At 40.4% G+C, this 19,041-nt stretch overlaps 1 long non-coding RNA gene across 1 annotated transcript; it reads left to right on the top strand.

Moving 5' to 3' along the window:
• The first annotated feature begins 2,150 nt into the window (after positions 1-2,150).
• LOC106148630 lies at positions 2,151-16,223 on the top strand. The gene is made up of 3 exons (XR_001234265.1): positions 2,151-2,242; positions 14,637-14,684; positions 16,133-16,223. It is a non-coding gene; the product is annotated as an uncharacterized LOC106148630 (long non-coding RNA).
• Positions 16,224-19,041: the final 2,818 nt, after the last annotated feature.

Below are 19,041 nucleotides of genomic sequence, written 5' to 3'. Positions count from 1 at the left end.
AATGAGGCAATAAAATTTTTAAATGAACAAATATAAACATCAATAAAATGCAGCATAATAAAAATGGAAGAAGAGTATGGCCCTGCACTATCTTCCATGCTATGGATCTCCCAACACTTCCTCCAGATACCACTGAAAGGGAGACAAAAGACCAGCTGACCCATGGAGAGGTGAGTACGCCATGTCAATCTGAACGCTTAGTGTTTACACACAAGTACTACCTTGTGGTAGTAACTGAAGCTGTTATCCAACATTTTGCTTGGACACTGGTGGGTCACGTCATGCGGTAGGCACACAACTGAATAAAAATTCTTCAGTGTGACAAGGAGGGACCTTTCATGGAGCGTGGCACATGATACCCCTCTCTGGAAGCATTTCCCATGATGACAATCACATGATGCTTTCTCTTGTAAGCATCAGCCATCCCATGACCTGAGGGATGAAGGCGAAAGTTGTGAACACACATCCTGAACTCTACTGTATTCTCAGGTTAAGATAAGATTGATTTTTTAAGGCCTCAGTTATTCTGGGAGGTGTTGCAAACTGCTGTGTATTGGTGAAGGTTACACGTTACAGTTTAGTTGTATGAGTGATCTTGAAATGGTTAGAGGTACTGGGTGAGAGGAGAGTGTAGCTGGCCTCCTTGTTTCTTTTATATCTCTGTGATCTAAGGGCTGCCGTTACAAAACACCAGAGCCTGGTGCCTTTATTTCTCACCATTCTGCAGGTTTGCAGCATGAGATCACCATGCTAGCCAAATCTGGTTCCTGATGAGCTTGCTCTTCCTGAATTGCAGGTGGTACCTTCTTCTCATTGTCCGCTCATGAGTCCTTCCTCAGACAGAGCAAGGGGGCTCTCTGGTGTCTCTTTTTATAAGAGCATTAATGCCTCTGGCTCAGGCCTTACCTTGATAATCTCATTCAACCTTAATTGTTCCCGCAAAGGCCCTAACTCCAAATATACTCACTTTTGGGGGTTAGGGCTTCAATCTAGGAGCCCTGGGAGCAGGCAAACATTCAGTCAACAACACACAGTCACACCCTGATACTCAGCACCTTTGAAACCCATCAAATTTGGTGCTTGATGCATTTTGATATGAAAAGTTTGTCCCATACTTGGCGTTTGTTTGGTACTTAACCAGAAAACTATCATTTCTCAGTGCCCGTGGCCCCATGACTCGCTACCCTTCCAGCCACAAACGTTTATTACTTTTTGTTTTGGTGCTAGTGGCTGTCTGGAAACAATGCGTGGCCAGTCCCAAGGTACTACCATAGTCTGTGTGCTTCCTGCTGTGGAACTGGCACCCTAGTCAAGGTGCCACTCTCATCCTCAAGGGGAACAGCAGGTAGTGTGTGTGTGTGTGTGTGTGTGTGTGTGTGTGTGCATGTGCAAATGACACACCATCTTGAAAGTATATTTTACTAGAAACAGAAGGAAACAGAGATACTGAAAAGAACTGAATTTGTTAGTGGCGGTTAGCGCTACAAAAACCCTTAGTCCTCGAGTGTCCCTTATGTCTTGTATAAACTCTAAGACAGAACCAGTTGTACCACCCCGAAGAGTTGTTGGGTCTTCTATACCATCGGTTCTTCGGCCAGCACACTCTTCTGTCAGTGGAGTTTTGCCCTTATTTAACATTCGTAGCCACACCACACGATTAATGTACTTCATAATTCTTAATGTTATTTCCACTAAACACACTCGATACCACCAGCCCCGCATTACTTAAGCTCAAGCACAAACAGTAAAACTGAAGAGCGAGGTCTCCAGTTTTCAAATCTTGTTTCCAACGACCGCAGACTGCCTCTCCTATAAACTTTTACACCAGCTGTGAAGATCTCTCCAAATTGATTCTGTCGCATCTTATTTTCACGCCTCCTCCCCGGCTCAGGAGAAATGCAGAAATGTGGAAAGGACGAAGTTGGGGAAGGGAGGCGGCGGGGCAGGCTCGGCCCAGCCCGTCTGGGTCCCCGAGGGTGAGCGGTTCAGAGACCACCGTTCTCACCGCCTCCCGCGGAGCTCGTCCCTATGTGTGTCTTTCTCATATTAATTTTTTCTTTAAAAGTTAAGTTCCCTAAGCCCCGCCCCGACATGCCAGGCGGGGGCTGGAAAGGGGGCCTGCAGGCCGGGTCCAGGAGGGTGGGGTCCCCTCGCGCCTCAGGACGCCGGCCCGGAGATCCCGCCCCCAGCCGCGGCCAGATCTCCCCTACCCGGTCTCCGCGCGGCCCCCGCTGGCCCCAAGGTGGGTGCTGGGGAAGCCGCCCTGGGGACCCGGGGCCCCGGAACCGGACCGAGGGCTGGCGAGGGCGGCGGACGGAGAGCAGGAGCTCCGCCTGCGGTTTCACCAGGAGGCGCTCCTGCCTCAGCCACCCGGCTGGCCAAAGCCGCGGCGCCGCCTCCAGGTAGCGGGGCGGGGGACCGGACGCGCGGGGGGTGGGCGCGGCGCTGGGGGCGCGGTCCGGACCCGGAGACCTGGCTCCATGGTGCGGGCCGGGCTGGCGAAGCGCGGGGTCGCAGTGAGGTGTCCTCGGGGACCCGGTGGCCGCTCCCGGGCTCCTCCCGCTGTCCCGCACCGCAGACGAGCGCGCGGCGCCCGGGGTCCCAGGGACACCCGCGATCACGGGGACACCTGCGGTTACGGGGACACCCGCGGTTATGGGTACACCCGCGATCACGGGGACACCCGCTATCACAGGGATGGCCGCGATTACAGGGAGACCCGCGGTCACGGTGACGCCCGAGGTCACAGGGAAACCCATGGTTATGGGGACACCGGCGATCACGGGGACACCCGCGGTTACGGGGACACCCTGCGGTCACGGGGACACCCGGGGTCACAGGGACACCCGCTGCCCCAGGGCCGCCCGCGGTTATGGGGTCCCCCGCGGCCAGCGTCCGGGAGGCGGCCCGCCCAGGGGGCAGAACCGTGTCAGGGAGGCCTGCGTTCTGCCCTAGGCGACGCGGAACGCTCCTCCCGGGTTTGTCAGCTCCGAAAGTCCCAGGCTGCAGAAATGTCTGGGTCGAGAAGAAGGCTGACTCCTGGAGGCTCCTTCGCCTGCTGTCCACACCTGGCATCAGGAGGGGCAGGATTACAGGACTTGTGGACAGTCTGAAGGAGTGTTTGAGGGAGCTTAGCTTCTTTGTTTTGTTTTCTTTTTCTAATTTGTGAGTTCTCAGGAAAAAAATATAAACTCTTTTGGTTTGAATTACATTTCACTTCAGATTTTCATGTACATGCATGTGTTTTAAGAGAACTAACGATACCTGCTGACATCAAATGAATCCGGCAGTAGGGACGTTGGAGTATAAAACTAAGTTCGCTGTACAGTCTTAGGAAAATCGACTGCTTCTTTTTGTCTTTGCTTGCGCTGTGTTACTGGGGAGTTTGTGCTGGGAAGCCTGTGCTCTCACATCACCCTGCAGCTGGCCCGGAATCCCCCTTCCAAGTGCCACCTGACCCGGGGCAGAACCTAGTGTGTTCCTGTTTGTCTGCGATGCCTCAGGTGTGTGCCAGGCCTCTTCTTGGGCCTCCAGGGTTGGTCTCTGATAACAAAGGTAGCACCCCTCTGGGAGCAGGGAGAAACGATGCCGATCTCCCCCACCGTAAAGCTTTCATGTGTTGGTAATTTAAAACCCAAAGCATTGTTTACCACCTGTCAGACTCACCGCAAAGTGTAGGGATTAACTAATAAAAGATTTGTAAAATGCTTCCTGCATCTGAAATTCCATAAATATGCTAAATAGTAATAATCCACCCATTGTTAAATTTATGTAGTTGCTTCTGCCCTGCATACAAGATGATTTAGATGCAGATCTCCTGTCAATTAAACAATGAGTTTGGAATAAAATAATGAGTTCAATTCACATCCTATGAAACTTTGAAACAAAGCTTCCCCCGTAAGGCAGCACTGGCAGAAAATCATAAAGTGAGCAACTTTCCGAAAAGCTGTATGTGGAATGACACTTACTTTCTGGCTAGGGAGAAAGGGACCCAGTGAACTTCTGAGACTACGAACCGTTCAGCTCTGATTCGTGTGTGCACAAGCCATTGGGGTGGGGGCAGTGGGAGGACCCCCAGGTTTGTGGGACAGTCTAATAGCTGTCAGCTTTAATCTATGAAATATGCCTCTTGGTATTTTAAGGCTGAAGTTGAGTCTGTGGTTTTGTTCCTAGACAATGAAGAAAATCTTCCTAGTTACTTGAATAAATTATTTATTCTCCCAATAGGATGGGGTTGGTTTTTAAAACCCCTTAATACCACTATTATTTTGATATCTTGCGGTTAATTGGGTTGTTCCCAGGCAATTGAGTGACATGTTCCCATAACATTTTTCTCTTAGTATGTTTTTAATAATAAAGTGTGTCGTTCTTCTGCACGCTGGTATCCTGGAGTACACGCTATTTCTGATATGCTAATTCTAAATACTGATGTGGATTGTCTTTCCTGATTTATGAAGACAACTCTAGATTTGCCACCAGCAGATGCAGCTGTGAGCAAAACCATGAAGTTGAGGATATGTTTACTTGCTCTTGTCCCATGTTAGTGGCCTCTCCTTCTCATCTCCTCCACTCAGATCTCTTGGATAGGTAGCTGCTACCTGAGCCCCAGCCCTGTATTCCAGAACTTCCTGTCTGCCACCACTCCTCCTTTATTCAGACAACTTGCCTTCTGCTGGACTTTGCCTTTTGTCTGGCCTTTCCAGCAGCTTGGTGTGGGTGAAAGTGCACTAGGTGAAAATCAAAAGAGCTGGCATTTATTGGGCACCATGCCACATTATCTCACTAAATCATTGTAACCATTTGATATGATAGATGTTGCCTCTTTTTTCACACAAAAGAAAACCGAGGCTCAGAGGAGCAGGTGAGCAGTTCCTGGAACAAGGCAGGCCAGCAGTTCAGCTGCACTGTGATATCTAACTAGGAAGACCTCACCTCTGGACTAACGTGTTGAGGAGTTCTCCCGTTAAGCAAGTTGACTTCAGGTGGGTCCCTTAAACTTCTGAGCCTCTTTCTCCTTTCTCCAATTTTGGATTAAGTTATCTCTTGGAGGTAGAAGGAACCTTTCAAGGACTTTGATTGCCAAGTACAAAACTATTTCTCCCATAAGATTCTAGAATATGCTGTCCCCTGCCTCCCAGCTTTCTCCACCCCCATTTATATTTCTTCCTGTAGATGTCAGTAAATCTTACCTTTTCCTGAGCACTCCTCTGTGATTCTCTATCTTGAACCTGAGTAATCCTTCATACCTCTGCTTACAAGTACAAGTTGTTTTACTTGTATCTCAGTTTATACATGCTTGGTTATCCTCTCCCCAATCAGTATAGGCTGCATGAGACCAGACCTCATGCTATTTGATTTTTTTCATTATTATATTCCTAGGGCTCAGAACAGTACAAATAGCACATTGTTGACCAATAAGTGACTTTGATGAGTAGTTATCTATCATAAGGGATCTGTGTGAATGGCCAGTATATTGTCCCTTCCTTGGAATGACCTACATGAAGCATCATTGATCTTCCACTGTTAGAGAGAGTGAGCTTAAATTATGAATGTCATTGTTTTTGAGATCCAAGTATAGGGACAGAGACAGCGGGGCTGTCGCCAAGAGAACAGAACAAATGGATGTGCCACACATGTACCAACCCCTACATTTTACAGCAGTAGAAACTGAGTCTCAGAATAATAGAAACTCAGGTCTGGAAGATACCTATTAAAAGATTCCTTGATGTTATTTGCCATTGTTTTATTGATGAGAAAATTCCAGCCCCTCAAAATATAGCCCCAAAATAGTGAACTTAAGCCCTCTGACTTACAGAATAAGTTCTACTGAGAGGCCAAAATTTGGGGTACCACCCAGCCAACAGTCATAGGGAACTTTGAACATTGGTACCCTAGTCCTCAAACCCCAAGAACCTGAGGCTGTCTGGACCCATTCTGGGTAAGGGGATTAGAGCATTCTACTGTAGTCTATTTTTTTCTGTCCTATATAAACTTCAGTGACTCATCCACTATATTAATGACCCTTCAACCAGCATTTTAATACCAATCATTAATTTACCAATTCTCTTTAAATGCTTGAGAGCTCCAAAAGAAAAAATGTACAGTGCTGAGCATTTAGCGCTACTGTGAGAGATTCAAGATACATTTGAATATAAGATGATTGATATGTTGAACTCCAAAAGAGAGGTGTATTGTTAAGGACTAAAATGACAGTTTAGCTCCTTTAACTTTTAGAACATTCTTTTCTAGAGTGTTACATCCATAAACAAAAGTCAGGTGAAAGGCTTTTTCAAAACCTGGATTGTTTGAAGCCATTCCGCACGGTTCTGATTGAACAGATCTAGGATTGCTCTCCGATAACTAACTGCATTTTTAACAGACACCTTTGGTGACCTTTCAGTAAAACGGCCTGAAGATCTGCTTTTGAAGTCCAATAATAATTTTGGTATATTTTTAATTTTCCAGGATTCCACCTAAAAGAATTTTAAAGAAAAGAAGCCAGGTGTGGTGGTGCATGACTATAATCCCAACTACTTTAGAGGCTGAAGCTAGAAGACCCCGAGTTTGAATTCAGCCTTGGCAATTTAGAGAAACTTGTTTCAAAAATTTAAAAATGGGCTGAGTCCATAGCTTAGATGTAGAACATCCTTGGGTTCAATCCCCAGTACTGCAAAGAAAAAAAAGAGAGAAGTTTAGTGTGTCTGAATTTAGCAAACAGAAGATAACATTGTCTTACTAGATGTAATAGGATCATTTTTTTTACTAAAGACCATGTGTATAGTATATGGGCATGTGTATGTGTGTATAGGCTCATCTGTGCATATATACAGCGTGATGTATGACTTGCTTTGATACTGATCCCAAATAGACAGTGTTCTACATCATTCCTGTTGGACTACATGATAAGGTCAATAATTAGCAATAAGAGTTGACTGTTAAGTTCTGTGAAGAAATAATTAATTCCCTTGCCCTCCAAAGTTTCAGATCAAGTAAAAATGCCCAGTTAAATTTGAATTTTAAAGGTACAGAAAGTCATGCTTTAGTGTAAGTACCTCTCCTATACTATTTCTTTTGCTAAACCTGGCAACCCCGCTCAGAAAATACCAGTATTTAATGCCATTAGTTCCCAGAATTGGGAGATTGCTGAGTGGATGTCAACTCTGAGAAACTGAGAAGGGCTGGGGACTGCTCCTGGGGAAAGTGCCCGGCGTCCTGTTCCAGGCCACTCTCGCACCCCCCTGTAGCTGTGGGAGCAGTGCATCTGTGGCAGCAGGCTGCAGAGCCACCTGTTCTGCTTGCTTATTCTGAGCTGGAGAGTTCTGGAAGGTGACTCAGAAAACTGGAATTTGAACTGGGCCTTTAAGAGCAGTAGAAGCTGGCTAGATAGTGAGTGAAGGAGCGCCTGAAGCTTTGAGAGAAGGCAGATTCCTTTCGCCCTTGAGGGTGGTATTTAGTACAGAATTCTGAAAACCTAGCGTGAGCAGGTTAGGGGTAAAAAGAAAGAATACTCTGGATGATTGAAAGGCTTCAAGTCTGAAGGATTTCAGTTGCCTTGTTGGGAAATAGCATATTATGGATGTGTCAGTTAGGGAGCAGAACATAGCCAAAGAAAAGGACACGATATGGAGAACTGTAGGGAGCTTCAGAGTCTCTAGGTCTGGCATCAGCCTCTCCATTTCTGGACTGGAAGGACTTTGATATGCAGGCAGCTTCTATGGGTCAGCATCTCCTGAGCTGTGAACTGGAAATAATCAGAGAAGTTAATAAAAGGGTAGTTATGAGGGTGAGATGAAATTGTACAGTATGTGGCAGGCACCGTACAATAATATAAAAAACTAGTTTATAAAAACACCTACTAATTTGTTTATGCTCTGTAGTCACACCTTAATTTACTGATCAATGCAGCCAGGGCTGTTGAGAGCATTTTCCAACCCATAGGGTACAATATATCTATTCTGAAGAATTTGGGGGCTCCAATTTTCATTATGTGTTCCTTTGTTCTACTCGTCCATCTTTGATCTTAACAGGTTGAATGATGCCTTTCTAAAGACTTCAGGTCTCACACTGTACATTAAAATGTCTGGGTCTTATAATTTACTTGGTTTATAAGCCTGTGCTACAGAACAGCAGAGATTAAAGGTGTGCTAGGGATTACCGATGTGGAAATTATGTTTTTATTTGTTCTGTCCTAAGCAACTTAAGAACATCTCTCACAGTGTTTTAAAAATAGTAGGCTCAGGTGTTCACTGAATAATTTAATGTATAACAAAATGTGTTGCATTTTGTTTTCTGAGCAAATCGTTCTCTCACATTAGGAAGTCTAACTTTTAAAAAAGAACAGGAAAACATGCAGATACTTCAAGACTGAAGCATTGAGAATGTGGATTTGCAGATCCACCCACCATTTCTGTCTTCCTGAAGAGCTGTGGTCTATATTAAGCCTGTACATCCCTCGGAGTCTTTGCATTCATTCTTCCCTCTTTCTGGAATGTTCTTTCCTCGGGTCTCACATGGCCTAGTAAAGAAATCCTCTCCTCAGGGAGATCTTCCCTGACTACCTCACCTCAACTTTTTGCTACTTCACTTTGTTTTACTACAGGATGTTATCATCTGATTGTTTCCCTTCGTCCACCACTGGACTAGAAGCACTCTGAGGGCAGAGGTCAAGCCCACATGGTTCCAGTTGTTTTCCCAGCATCTGTTATAGTGACAGGCACTTAGTAGGTATTCAAAAAATATTTTGTCAATTAGTGAAATAAATAAAGACCAAGATTTGGTGGCCACCAAAAGTTGAGTTACTACAAAGCAGTAACTTTTAATCTTCTTAGAACATTCATGGTTCAGAATTAGATTAAAATCCCAAAACTTTTTCTTAATAAAAATTCCTATGCAGAAATTTTTTTAAGATTTTTATTTGTATTAGTACATTTTTAGAATATAATGGTTACATTCATCATGGAGAGCTAATACATGTATGTAATACATCTTAATTTATTTTATGTTCCCTTCCCCTCTCCTTCTATCCCTTGGTTCCTTTCCCATGTGCAAAAGATCTATCTCCCTGTTCCTATTATCAACCTTTTATTTTGCTGTTTAATGTATTCGTAATTTGGATTTTTCATGTAAAAGCAATTTTGTGATGTTTAAGCTTGTGTGTCTGATTTATGTCACTTAGCTCGATGTATGATTTTTTGCATAAACTTGAAAGAGTGTGTGAAGCTCAGGCTAAGCATCTAAACTCTAAAAATGTATGAATAAATACTAAGGAAGTCTAATTGGTCTACTGAATGAAATATCACAAAAATTAATTATTATAAACACTAGTACATTAATATTTATATATTTGTGGTAATCAATTATGTGATGCCTTTGAAAAATTTTGCAACCCTCCACAGGAAAAAATGAATATCTATAAATGTTATATTTTTTTTAGGCTCAGGGAAGGATTTAAGACTTATACAGAAAGGCTAATAAAAATACATACTGTACAGCAATATAAAATATATCCCAAATAGGTAAGAAAAAATGAGTCCAAGGAAAAAATAAGACTAAGAACATAAGATAAGGCCAGGAGAGAGATTCATACTCAAAATTTATGCCATGAAATTCAACACTCTTGCTAGAACATAGTAACAAATTTTATTTTCAGTTTTTTAGCAGCCAATGAAAAGAAGGAAAAAAATCAGCTATGCCTTGCAGAGGGTCATATTTTATATATACTTATACATGAATATATGTATATGTAATTTAATAGAAAAATGCTTCCTAAAAGAAAGAAGCCTGAGTGTAGTAATAAGGAATAGGCAGATTATATTTTCAACATTTTGTTTTTGGCATGTGCCTTTGTGCCTGAGCCAGAAATAACCCAGTAAAAAATGCTCAAAAAAGACTAGGACTTTGGCTGTTTATAATTAAGACTGTATGGCTTACTATCATTCTTGTCAGCAGTACATCTTTGGAAAGAGGCTTCATTAAGCTAGTGGAGCCAGGTATGAGGCTCCCACAAAGACAATGAGGTGTCTGCATTTTCTTTTAGCTCCTGTTTTTACCTCGCAAAGAGGCAATTCCATTCTATCAGCCCATCCTTTCCATTGTTACACAATATTTCATAAAATCCCTGGAGCTCTCATTCTTCCCTGACAAGAGCATGCCTGTGACATTGCTCTTGCAAGTTATTCCTGCTAACCTTAGTTTTCCTTAGATAGGAGTTGATCCAGGACTGCTATGCCTTCTCTCTCTGAGAGAGAAAATACAGTAACTAGCTTCTCAGAACATTATGTGGATTTGTGGGATTCTCTGAGGGGCTATAAATGGATCACATTGACAGCTTTATTTGTCATTCTTAAACGGAATGTGTTTCTCCCCCTTTGTGTTAAATCGAAATCAGATGGCATTTCTTATTTCAATGTGGAATGCTTTTATGCTCATAATTGCACAAGTGCGATCATAACTGATCCTATTCTAATTTACAAAATTCATGTTAAGGAGTTGTGGGGGTCTGTACTTGGAGTGTAACTGAGGGAAAACAACTTATGCAACCTTTTAGTTTTACCTATTTATTGAGATTCTGATACAGTTGCTAGAATTCTGTCACCATATGGAAGCAGAGACAATTATATTGCATTTGATGACATGGGTTTTAGAAGCTAGGATATAAAAAGGAGTCCCCAGTAGAATATTCACAATCCAGAGACTTAAACATGTTTGAAATCTCTTCTCTCCTTTGTCTCCCCAGTACATTTTTGGTCCCAGTCCTCCTTCCCTCCCCTTTTCAATGGCTTTGATCAGTAGATGAAGTAGCAAAAATGGTGAAAATAAAGTTGGGGAAAATTACTTTCATGTCTTAACATATATCCTATATGATAAGACCAGTTACTCCTGCCCAGGAGAAAAAAAAAAAATTATTTAAAAAAATCTCTATCATTCTTATTCACCTGCTACTAAATCTGAATGAGGAAAAAAAGCCCTCTTATTTTAATTTCTTAAACCCATCCAAGTTATTTTATCTTTAGGATTTTTAGAATCCTTATGTGTCCTTATCTTTAGGATTTTTAAACTCTAGACTCAATACGTTTTTCTCACTAAAATTTTATTGTTTGCTTTCAGATTCATTTCATGCACCACATTTTCTTTTTTTTTTTAGTTTTTTTTTTTCGTTTTTCTCCGGTACCAGGAACCCAACTCACGACCTTGCGCTTGCCAGGCAAGCGCTTTTGCCGCTGAGCTAAATCCCCAGCCCCCACATTTTCAATAAAGTCATCTTTGTTGATCACCTACTGTGTGCCAGAGACTACCAATTGCACTAGCTACTCCCTGCCTTCACTTGACCAGGCGTCTAATGGGGAAGAGAGATCAGACAGTAGGGCACAAATAGATACACAATTGAAACCATCCTAAGTGCTACATAGGAGAGATTTACACATTCTAGAAAAGGAGATCTCAATAATGTCTAGGAGTCCACTAGGCCAGCACAGCCTAAAAGCATGGTGCACGGAGAAGCTCTCTAGCAAGAGAGTGTGGCAGCACGCGCAGCTGCAGGAAGGGCACAGGGTCTGGCGGAGAGAGGTGGGGGCACTGCTTGAGCCCAGAGAGGTAATCTGAAGCCGTTAACATGAACACCTTTTTAGTCATTCTCCTAGGACCAATGGGAAGTTGGGTTTTTATGTTTTCGTCTTTGTTTGGTGAGGAGACTGTAATTAGTTATACCAGTTTTATGTTTTGAAACAACAATTCTGGCAACTGTGTGCAGTGTGGGTTAGCAAGGGGCAACAGCTCTATAGACCAGCCAAACATTTTCAGTAGACAGGTAATGATCCTCAGGGCCAGAGGAGGAAGGATGAGAAGTAGACAATTTCTGAAAACTGAGTGGATTCAAGAGACCTGTAAGAGGTAGAACAGACAGGCTAACTTCTGGACATTTATGTCAAGACCGTAGGAAGTGACAAGGAAATGTGCTTGCCAAGACAGGTGTTAAGTTCAAAATTGGACATACTGAGCTTGAACTGTCTTGGAACTTCACATGAGAGAGCAGGTAGACACAGGAGTAAGGTGTGGAGCTTTTCAAAGATGACTGAGATTTAAATGTGAACTTGTGAGTTACCCTCATAGTCGTAGGTCTGGAGATGGATATGACTGCTTAGAGCAGAATTATAAAAGTGAATGGAAAAAAGAACCCTTTTTTTCTGGAACACAAAGTCTCTAGGAAAGAAAACTTATAATGGTTCAGCAGTAAAGGATGAGCCCACAAAAGTTGAGAGAATTAACAAAATAAGCAGAAGGTGAATTAGATTACTTGATCATGGAGAGGCAAGGTGGGAATGGTCATTTCAGTTAAATGAAGATGAAAGAAATTTAGAGGATTTATTTTTTTAGCAACAATGGAGAATACTAATCAGGAGGTAATTGTTTCTGAAATAAAATGGAGAAATTGCTGAGTGATATGTACTAGGAACATAGCTGTAATTGCTTCTGTCTATTTGAGACTATTTTACATATTCTTATGTTGCATATCTTTTAAAATATGTTGCAAAATAAAGAAAAATGGCATAGCAATGTTAGTGGCCACCAGAAAGGGAGTAGAATTAGGGAGGAGTCTGACCTTAGGGCGGGATTAGATTCTGGGATTGGGAGAGAAAATTTGAACCTGTGCATGAGGAAATGCTGTGAGCACAGCCCCCACTGTGTCTCCAGTCAGTGCCTGATGGTGGTCGGGGTAAATGAACCCAATGTTCACAGAGCACTAGTGACCTACCTGTTCCACTGCCTGGCGTTGCCGTGTGAGTGAAGGATCCTATGAGCTGTGCTGCCACAGGGCACATGCTCAGTGACTTCTGTGAGGTGAGCTACAGCCTCAGTTTCCCTCTCTGCTCCTAATGCAACACAGAATTTTAAAATGGAAGAGTGGAAGTTGCCATCTCAGCGCAGTGAACGCGGTGATAACACTAATTTTAGACAGAAGCAGTATGAACTGCAAATAGAAGGTAGGAAAAGAAAGGTGAGCATTGGTAATTATTTGCCTTAGTTTGTCAGTGCAAGGGAAGTGAGCATTTGGTGAAGGGGAACAGCTGGAGAGATACTCAACAAATGTTGTGCTATCTGATATGTACCAGGCATTAGGATAGGCACCCAGAAGACATTTTGTAGCCCTCATGGAAGATCTCCATTAAAAAATACTTACGTCATAAAAGTTATTTATGTGGCAATCTCAAATGTATTAACATTTTCTCTCAAATGTAGACATTTATTTAATTTCCATAAAATGGTCAAATTTGTGTTCAAAAGACAGAAAAACATAAAATCTGCTTGTAATTGTTTATTTTAATGTTCCCCATCCTTTCTCCTTTCATGCTATATGCCTGGGATGGGGATTTAGCTCAGCTGCACAGCGGCTGCCTGGCAAGTGCAAGGTCATGAGTTCAATTCCCAGTACCAGAAAAAAAAAAAAAAAAAAAGACATCCTGTATGCCTTTCAAATTTGGATGGTCTTGCTGTTGTCACTTATGATTTAGAAAATATTTTCTAAAATGGTCTCATTAACCTTATGTTCAGAGATTGTCATCATGGTACTGTTTGATTTTTGAACATCACCTAATCACTTATTATTTATAGATCACCCATAATAGTTAAGCATTGAATATTACCCTATAGAAGTTAGGAATGTGAATCTGCATGGTTTATCTAAATAGAGTATAAACTTCCATAGGACAAGGGCACAACTGGATATACAGCAATAGAAAATAAACCAAAGTACCATACATGTGATTTTCATACTAAGAGTATAGTAAAAGAACCTTTTGTAGAGGAAGATACAGTGAGCTCTTACTCAAAGATTCAACATGTTCCCACAAGGTTCCCATTTGAAATAGGTATAAAAAAATAAGCATTTAAGACAGCAGAAATCTGCACAGAAAAGTCTAGGAGGCAGCAAACAACATTTTGGGGAAAGGCATGGCAGTGTGTGACTAGGTAAGTTCTGTGGAAAGTTTATGGGTAAAGTGGTAAATGTATTGATCTCCAATTCTGCATAGTTTGGGACTTAACCCATTGGAAGGCTGTTTGAGTTTTCAAGCAAAAGGACAGGTGTGAGTTTTAGGATAAAAACTGGCATTTCCCAGAAAGCTGAGACATGGTGGTATTTGGAAGGGATCACATTATCTAAACCTGTGCCTGTTGGGAGATAGCGGATGGTGGACAGGCTTCTGACAATGACATAGAAACGTAAATGGAAAATAGACCTTCCTGTCGAAGTTAAATTTGTACCCTAGTCAGCTGGATGGTGTGTGGTGAGGAGGCACCGTGACAGAAGGAAAGAGTGAAGATGACCACCAGGCCTTTTAGAGGGAATAATGACGATGCCTTTGATGGTATGCAAATGGCATGGAAAGACAAGCAAATTTAAGAAAGGGTGAGGGTGAGGAACTAGTCAAGAAAAGCTCATATTTAAGAAAGGCAGAAGACACAAAAGAGAGGAAGAATATTCACCGTGTGTGTGGCAGGGTATTCTTAGGAAACATGAAGTGGGGATTCATGGAAGCCGAGAAAAATATGTGAATTTCAAGGAAGAAGCCTTATGCTGGAATTGCTTCACTGCTGTAATCATTTGTTTCTTTTCCCTTTCTTTTCCTCTCCCCTTCTAGAAGGCCCAAGACATAAGATGCGCAACTGCCAGTTCTGTGTCACACAAGGTCCGTGCTCCCTCTACCTCACAGTTAACGAGCAGCGCTGGTCACAGTAATCAGCGACTTCCTTCAGAAAGCCCTCCCCAGTACTGAGAGAATTATCGAAGAAATTCCTGTGTGTCTGTTAGGCAGAGTCAGAAAGAGAGGCGGTCTAGATTTGCCAACTGAGTGTTATTGGGCTTACATTTAGGATTTTCCTGGTCGAAACTTCGGGTTTGTCTCTAGGAAAGGCACAGTTTCTTATGGAAGTAATAACTACCTCCAAGCAGAAGTACTATTTTGTTTTCCAATTTTTCATATTAGTCAATCTTACTCATAAAATAATCCATTTCATCTCAATATCCCACTATTAACTATTACATGAAAATTTCTCTTTGAATTTCATATCTGGAGGATAAAATTTTTCTTTGAGGATGTAATGGGAAGTGATATGTTTTCTCCTAAGAATAGAAGTTATAAAAGAAATTACATCTTCCCTTTACCTAAAATACCAAAAAATTCAACTACAAATAACAATTTCAGTCAACTGCATTAATCAATACAGATAATGTGTGCATACACACACCTGTGTGTGTATTCTCCTTTTCTATTCTCTCTGTTATTTTCTTATTAATATTTTGTTTATTTTGTTTTGGAAGCCACCTCAAATCCTTAAGGTAAAAAATCAGGCTATAAACAAATTGAAGACTGCTAAAAGAAAAATCCAGACCAATTAAATTTGACGAAGTTTACTTAAGAAAAAAGCTTGTAGAACCTGGCAACATTCCAGAAAAAGATGTTTCAAAATGCTCCACTCCCTCTTATGGCAGCTTATATTTACAGTCAGAGAATAGGAAGTGACAAACAGAAATGACTTGATTGGCTGTAGCTGACATTTGTCTTCATGCTCCCATTTTGGCAGCTGTTAGCTTCTGCCAGCTGGAGGTTGTTCAACTCTCATTTGGTTACAGTGTATATGCTGAGCTTAAGATGGAGTCCATTACAACATCCAGCAAGAGTACAGTTCACTATGTACAGTGGCTACTTCGGACCAAACTTAGTCTCAAAGTACCGAGGCTCGTTTAGGCCAAATTTCTTTAGTTCAATAATACTTTTACTGTTCACTGAATATCTTTCCACAAATTGTCCCATTTGATCATCAAAATAGTTCCATTGAATAGCTGATATTATTATTTCTACCTGAGAGGCAAGGAAACAACCTCAGTGAAGTCAAGCACTTAGATAAATATTAAATTACTTAGACAAATACCGCAAGTAGGATTCAATTTCAGGTATGTATTCTGTCTCCAAAGGTGGTGGTCATTTCAGCTTTTCATTTTTTTTGCTCTAACTTTTATGGCTGGCTGGGAGATAGATCTTCTTTTAAGGACAAATAGCCACTGACATTAACTAATATTGTTTGAGTAGTTTTCTTCTTGATGATGAACTATTCTATGCTCGTGTCTCCTTCCTAGGTTTTACAACAACCAGGCAGCACATGAAAGAGGATTCACCATCAAGCACTCTGGAGTTATGAAAATGGACCTGAAATTTATTTTCCCCTTTGGTGTGGTAAGTACTCATTTAAGTAACAGAACTGACTTTCTTCTTTTTATAATTTTCTTATGATATTTACCAAAGAAATGGAAATGTTTCTTGCATGGAGATGTCATGACTGACAAATAACATCCAGATTTGTCTTCAGAATCTGTCATTTTCAAAAAGAATATTCCACTTTTAGTTCAATTGTGGATTTTATAAATTCTAGTTGAATATATTTTATCTGGTTTAGAATTTGAGTCATTTGGGCCGACATATGAGTTTTGGACATTAAATAACAGAATTCTTTTACACATTTTGTACACACTTAAAATTTTTATGTGAGTAGCATTTTGTGCAGAAAATTGATATGTGGACTCTGAAAAATCATGGTCACATACAAGGAAGATTTAGAAATGGCCAGATTGTTTCAGAGTGCCACTTCTCTTCCCAGATATCTCTCTTAGAGCACCCACCACTTTTGGCCTCAGCACTGACTGCCTTTAATTGGAAAAACTTATTACTCTGCAGATTATTAGAACTAGAAACATCCCAAGTGAGTGAAACCAGTTTTGGAACAAAAGGCCACATTATTGTGGTTTTTCCCCCAAGAGTATTGCACCTACATGACTTAAAATAATTTGAAATGGACAGTTTCTTTTGTCTATCCATAAACCCATTTGTTATTTTCACTCCTTAGTGTGTTTAGTTTTCTTTATAGGTTTATATGTTGTAATGCATATTTAAAGAGAAATGCCTTGTAGGTAACTGTTAATATTGTAAAATTTCATTTATTCCAGTGAATTAGGGAAGTGAGCATATCTGAATTTGTGGGAAGCATATCTGAATTATAGATAACTTTTAAACAAACATGACTTTTACCACCTTTAACTACATAGAGTAACTTCAACAAAACATTACAGAGTAGAAGTCCTTAAGGAGACCTGTTATAATAAATCATATGAACATTTTGTTATTAGCATATAGATTGGTTGTGTGTAAGAGCTTGTAAAGTGCCTGAGGTTCCTTGGAAATTGTTTATTCTGTGTCTAAAAAATGTACATAGACTGGAAATAAATGTTTAAAACATCATATATTATCTACCTATAAATAAACTATTTGCAAAGCAAAAGTAAACATCAGCCTAGCTCATGAACTATCAAGAGATTTTAAATTTTATTGAAGCCCCAAATTAATGCAATATTAACATATATGCATAAATAACTTAAAAGAATAAAATTTGCTGATCCTTTTCTCATATGGGTATTTGTGCTAATGAATCGGGATCCTATTTACACTATTAGTCCCCCAAGTAATTGCTTATTTGAAGAAGTTCTGTCTTATGGGTTTTCAGTTAATTAAATCCATTTGCATTTTATGCACACATTTCAAATTCTCAAGCCCAATTTTTCATAAGCCAGATTCAAATATGTTCATGTAATAATACCTCTCATTAAGGCATTAGTCTTTCATTTTTAAAAAACTTTCAGAACAGCTATATGCATTAAACACTTTTTAATGAAATCCTGTCAGTATTTTAGAAAAGTCAACCCATTAAATGTTATTTTTCAGTTTAAATTTTCTATTTGCAGTGGTGATTACTATGCTGAACATGTCTCCAATTCTAATATTTCAGTTAGCTTAACATATTCAATGATTTTTTTTTTTGCTTTGATTCCGCTGTCAGTTTTTAACTTCTAATAAGCCTTTAGAATTACAAGCAACCTTTTCAAGGTACATGCATTTTACTGATTGATCTTGCCTACCCAATTGGGAGATTACAAAATTGTGGAGCAAAATTTTTCTAACACCAATACTGAGGAACAGTGCACAATAATTCACAAGTAAGTGTTGTTCTAAAGAGTATAGTTCACAGAGGATTTTGAAATACTTGAGAACTTGGGAATTATAGCCTATGTGACAAAAATTGTAAATATTTTTCATTGGATCCAACCTAAGGAAATCTTTCAATCTACCCTAGATTGGAAGCTTGAATAAAGATACTGAAGGTAGGGGGTTAAAAGAAGTAGAGAAACACAAGAAGTGTCTGTGCAGTGGCCCAGGAGTATAAAAACAAAGAGTAGGGTAGGGCTGAGCACTGGGGAAGGCATCTGGAGGCACGATTTCAGAAAGCAGATTTGAAAAATCATGCCTAACTAAACTATATGTAGGAAGTTTTTAGATTTTTATCTAGTTTAAAGTCAACATAAGTATAACATATCTAAGTGTATTGCTTCTTGTAAGGAAGACATAAAAAAGCAGACTCTGAATATGTTTAGGTTCAAATTCCAGCCTAAGATTATATCTGAATTTTAAAAGTGTAGAGTATGCAAGTGAGAAAAAGTGTGGAGTACACACGTGGAAAAAAGAAGAAAATGATATCCTAAAATCAGGAAAAATATGACGATTACTTTATTCCTTTCAGCACTATTGGGCAATAGCCTATTTTATCATCTTAACATAGGATTATACCATAGGCATGGAAATAAAAAACAATTTGATACCCTGAAAAACTTCTACATCTTAAAAGAAAATGAACAAATTTCATTCAATTAAATCTTATTGATTCATTTAAGCAATGATGTATGTAAAGCATAATACCAATAGTCTCCTAAGAAGATATAATTTTCTTTGTTGCTGGAATCGCCCTAAGGAAGCATTTCTTCTCATTTAGAGAAAGTAGGGATAAAGCACTTGTATTACCATTTGTATAAATTTTTAATAGTGAATAAAATATTAGTGTTTAGCTTCATATTGATTCTCAGTGTAATATTCCTCCATAATGGCATGCTAATTGGTTAGAATTAAATCAGACAGATTCAAGAACCCTGAGAATAGACCATCT

The sequence above is a fragment of the Chinchilla lanigera genome, unplaced genomic scaffold (genome assembly GCF_000276665.1).
Source record: "Chinchilla lanigera isolate Chin_1 unplaced genomic scaffold, ChiLan1.0 scaffold00024, whole genome shotgun sequence".
Lineage (NCBI taxonomy): Eukaryota > Metazoa > Chordata > Mammalia > Rodentia > Chinchillidae > Chinchilla > Chinchilla lanigera.
This window is presented reverse-complemented; position numbering and strand designations above follow the sequence as displayed.